The sequence below is a fragment of the Rutidosis leptorrhynchoides genome, chromosome 2, assembly GCF_046630445.1.
Source record: "Rutidosis leptorrhynchoides isolate AG116_Rl617_1_P2 chromosome 2, CSIRO_AGI_Rlap_v1, whole genome shotgun sequence".
NCBI classification, from domain to species: Eukaryota; Viridiplantae; Streptophyta; class Magnoliopsida; order Asterales; family Asteraceae; genus Rutidosis; species Rutidosis leptorrhynchoides.
The window spans coordinates 44,171,635-44,176,954 of NC_092334.1; the positions used below are offsets into that span (position 1 = coordinate 44,171,635).

At 33.3% G+C, this 5,320-nt stretch overlaps 1 non-coding gene across 1 annotated transcript; it reads left to right on the forward strand.

Moving 5' to 3' along the window:
* The first annotated feature begins 3,227 nt into the window (after positions 1-3,227).
* LOC139895176 (small nucleolar RNA R71) lies at positions 3,228-3,334 on the forward strand. Its single transcript, XR_011775639.1, has one exon. It is a non-coding gene; the product is annotated as a small nucleolar RNA R71 (small nucleolar RNA).
* Positions 3,335-5,320: the final 1,986 nt, after the last annotated feature.

A 5,320-nucleotide genomic window follows, 5' to 3' on the forward strand; every position in this document is an offset into this window, starting at 1 on the left:
GAACGAAATTTGTCGAAAGCAAAGACAATAGCAAGGAGTTCTTTTTCAGTAGTTGTGTAATTCATTTGTGCTCTTTGTAACGTCTTACTAGCATAATAAATGGATTGAAATCGTTTTTCAATCCTTTGTCCTAAAACGGCTCCCATTGCAAAATCACTTGCATCGCACATTAGTTCAAACGGTAGATTCCAATTTGGAGTTATCATGATCGGCGCATTAGTGAGTTTTTCTTTAAGAATATTAAAAGATTTGATGCATTCATCTGAAAAGATGAATGGAGCATCCTTTTCTAGGAGTTTATTCATAAGAGTGGCAATTTTAGAAAAATCTTTTATGAAACGTCGGTAAAAACCGGCATGCCCTAGAAAACTCCTAACTCCTCTAACATTGGTGGGATGTGGAAGTTTAGCAATTACATCTACTTTAGCTCTATCCACTTCAATTCCTTCCTTTGAGATTTTATGTCCAAGAACGATTCCTTCTTTAACCATGAAATGGCATTTCTCCCAATTAAGTACTAGATTTGATTGTTCGCATCTAATAAGCATTCGTTCAAGATTAACTAGACATGTTTCAAAAGTATCACTGAAGACTAAAAAGTCATCCATGAAAACTACCATGCATTCTTCTATCATGTCGTGCAAAATTGCCATCATGCACCTTTGAAAGGTTGCAGGGGCGTTGCAAAGTCCAAATGGCATGCGTTTGTAAGCAAAAGTACCATAAGGGCACGTGAATGTGGTTTTCTCTTGGTCCTCGGGTGCTATTGGAATTTGAAAATATCCGGAAAAACCATCAAGAAAATAATAGTAACTATTTCCGGCTAATCTTTCCAACATTTTATCAATGAAAGGTAAGGGAAAGTGATCTTTTCTGGTGGCGTCATTTAATTTTCTATAATCAATACAAACATGCCATCCTGTTACAGTCCTAGTAGGAATAAGCTCATTTTTCTCATTTGTGATGACAGTCATGTCACCCTTCTTAGGTACACATTGAACTGGGCTTACCCATGGACTATCAGAAATTGGATAAATTAAACCTGCATCAAGCAGTTTAATAATTTCTTTCTTAACAACATCTTGCATATTAGGATTTAGTCTTCATTGGCGTTGCACATACGTTTTATGACCTTCTTCCATAAGGATTTTATGTGTGTAATACGAAGGACTTATTCCTTTAATATCATGAATTTTCCATGCAATAGCTGGTTTATGAGCTTTTAGCACAGAAATGAGTTGAGATTTTTCATTTTCAGTAAGAGAAGACGATATTATTACAGGTAATTCAGACTTACCATGTAAATAAGCATATTCCAAATGGTTTGGAAGTGGCTTTAACTCTAATGTCGGTGGTTCTTCTATCGATGATTTATATCGATATCTGTCTTCCTCTTTTAGCATTTGAATTTCTTCTGTTGTTGGTTCATATCCATTAGCCGTAAGTGTAGCTAACATTTTAGTTTCATCAATTGGTTCAGTACTTTCTCCTAAAGAACATTCTCCTGTTCCTTGTAATTCTGGAAATTCTTCTAATAATTCTGCATGTGAATCTATAGTTTGAATATAATAACATGTATCATCTATAGATTGCGGTTGTTGCATAGCTCTATCAACTAAAAAGGTAACACTCTTGTCCTCTATACTTAGGGTCAGTTTCTTACCGAACACATCTATTATTGCTTTAGCCGTGTTTAAGAATGGTCTTCCTAATATGAGAGGAACTCGAGAATCTTCTTCCATGTCCAGAATAACAAAATCTACTGGAAATACTAAAGTACCAACTTTAACTAGCATGTTTTCCATTATCCCTCTAGGATATTTTACTGATCTATCGGCTAGTTGTATGCTTATTCGTGTTGGTTTCAATTCTCCAAGGTCTAGTTTAGTGTATAGTGAATACGGCATTAAATTTATACTAGCACCTAAATCTGCCAATGCTTCTATTGAACTAAGACTTCCCAGAAAACATGAAATTGTGAAACTTCCTGGATCTGATAATTTTTCTGGTATCTTATTCAACAGCACTGCAGAACAATTAGCATTCATAGTAACAGCTGAGAGTTCTTCCATTTTCTTTCTATTTGTGATTAGATCTTTTAGAAATTTAGCATATCTAGGCATTCCTGAAATCACATCAATGAAAGGAAGATTAACATTTATTTGTTTAAACATATCCAAGAATTTGGATTGCTCGGCTTCAAGTCTCTCTTTTCTCATTTTACTCGGGTAAGGAAGTGGTGGTTGGTATGGTTTAACATAAGGTTTAGCCTTAACTGTGTTATCTTCATTAACCTTTTCAACTACCGGTTCTGTTTCCTTATCTTGTTCAGGTTGTGGTTCTTGTGGAGTAGGAATAGCTTCATCCAAAATTACAGGTATTTCAGGTGGTTTAAGTGTAATACCACTTCTTGTGGTAATGGCTTTAGCTGTTTCATTCCGGGGGTTAGCATTTGTATCACTAGGTAGACTTTCCGGTTTTCTTTCACCTATTAACCTTGCTAGGTTGCTCACTTCTTGTTCCAAATTTTGAAGAGAAGCTTGTTGATTTCTAAATGCTTAAGCATTTTGTTCATTGGTTTGTTTCTGAAATGTGAAAAACTGCGTTTGAGATTCAACTAGCTTTGACATCATGTCTTCTAAATTTGGCTTTTTATCATCGGTTTGTGGTAGTTTTTTTTGAAAATTAGGTCTTTGCTGGTTGTAAGTATTACTGGATACTTGTTGATTACTAGGACCTTGTTGGTTGTTGTATGGAACATTTCGGTTATAATTCTGGTTTTGATTGTAGTTTGGTCTTGGCGGTTGATAATTATTCTGATAATTATTTCCAGGCCTTTGGTTTATGTATGAAACATTCTCTCTTTGTTCCATTGTTAATTCAATACTGAGACAATCTTTTGTCAAATGTGGTCCTCCACACTGTTCACAACTAATTCTTATTGAGTGAATATCTTTAGTCATCTTTTCCATTCGTCTCTCGACAGCATCTATCTTTGCGGAAATGGAATCTAAGTCATGGTTAGAATTGGCTCTAACTGCTTTAGATGATCTAACGATATCTTTTTCTTGGTGCCACTCATGTGAGTGGGAAGCAGTGTTATCAATAATTTTGTAAGCGTCGGTTGCTGTTTTCTTCATAATGGAACCACCAGCTGCTATATCTATGTCTTTTCGTGTAGTGATGTCGCATCCTTGGTAGAATATTGTACTATTTGACAAGTGTCTAAACCATGTTGCGGACATCCTCTCAATAACTTTCCAAATCTTGTCCATGCTTCATATAGAGTTTCATTTGGCTTCTGTGTGAACGTAACAATTTCTCCCTGAAGTCTTACGGCTTTAGATGCCGGAAAGAATTGTTTAAGAAAATTTTCAACTAAAACGTCCCATGTATCAATTGCCCCTTCAGGTAACGATTCTAACCAATCTTTGGCTTCTCCCTTTAAAGTCCAGGGAAATAACATGAGATATATCTGTTCATCCTCCACTTCTCGGATTTTAAATAGTGTACAGACCCTATTAAAGGTACGAAGATGTTCATTTGGATCTTCCTTCGGCGCACCACTAAATTGGCATTGATTAGTTACCATGTGTAAGATTTGTCCTTTGATTTCATAATCTGGCGCATTAATGTCTGGTTGAGTAATTGCGTGACCTTGGCCAGTGCGTTTAGCTCGCATTCGGTCTTCCATACTTAGAGGTTCCAGATTTTCCATAATTGAATTTGTTGAATCTGAATCACTAGAGGATTCTGACTTAATGGTTGGTTCCTCAACAATTTCTGTTTGAATGATTGGTGGTTCCGGAGGAAAGATTAGTGGTTCAGGATCTATGAATTGTCCCTGAATATTCTCCGGATTCTCAATTGTGAGGTCGGGTTCAAAAAATGGATTATCGAAAATTTGAATTGGAGTACTTGGTCGACTTGATAACGATTCTAAAGAAAAATCAACGGCGACAATATTTATTAGATGTCTTGATTGAGTTACAGGTGGTGAACGTACAAAAGGTGGTGAACGTTTTGCTCGGTGCATTCACTGAATATCCTATTAGTTATAAAAGATAAAAATTATATAAGTTATCAAATTAATAGACTTTTCTGCTTTTGCCCACATTTCGAATAGCGAATAGATGCAGTAGGGAGCCAGAACCCTTTAAATCGGAAGCTCACAACTCAGCCACTAACAAATCCAACTATTACTACGAAGCAGAAAATTTTGGATGTCTATCAATTTAACCGCTTAAAATAATTTTTGGTTTTGAAATTTTAGAGAAGAAATAGAAAATTCTATGTCCTAAAAACTAGAGCGTCGAGAAATAAGAAAGAAAAAGAGCGAGTCGAAAAACGTCGAAAAATAAAAGGTGAAAAATAATAGGCGTCGAAAAATAAAAATAAGAAAGTAGCGCGTCGAAACTTAAAAGTCTAAAAAATAAGAATTAAAAGTTGCGTCTAAGTGTATTAAAGCTTAAAAGGAATTCTATATCCCAAATGACAATAACTTAAAAAGGTACTAAAATTTAAAAACGGCGTCGCAAAATTCTAAAGCACCTAAATCTTAGTCTAAAGAAAAAGCACTTAAGGGATTTTACTGCAAAGCCTAAAAATCTAGAAATAAAAATAACTATGGCAAAAACTATGAATTAAAACTAAATACGAACGAAAAGTACAAATATTACGCGAAAACAAATAAAAAGATACAAAATATAAAAATAAACTTAAAGTTGTAAAAAAAATACAATTTTTACAAAAATATTATTTTTAAATTAATATTTTATAAAAGTATTAAATTTTATAAGTAATAAAACTAATTAAAACCTAAAAATACAAATTTAATTAACTAAAACAAATTAATATTTTAATTAAACCCTAATTAACAATAATAATTAATTAAACAACCCTAATTTCGTAATTAATGTTGTGATGTTTGACCTGTCAGAGACCTCCGCGAGTGCGGATGCCAACTGGCAAAAAGTACCGCGAGTGCGGATACCTCAGATGCAGATCAGATGCAGGTCAAAAAATTCGACAGGTTCTGTTTTTTTTTTATTATACTTTTTATGTTTTGTTTTTTTTTTTTAATTTTCTGTTTTTATTTTATAGAAAATATTTTAAAATATAACTAAAACTTATATTTTAAATAAAAATAACTTATTAGTATTTTATAACTAAAAATACCTTATTTTTTTAAAGACTTAAAGATATATATTTTTTATGTTTTTATATTTTTGATATTTAAAACTTATGTAAATATATTTTTACAAAAAAATAACGTAAAAAGTAAATTTTTTTTTAATAGCGTCTCGCTTCGGCGTTAAGT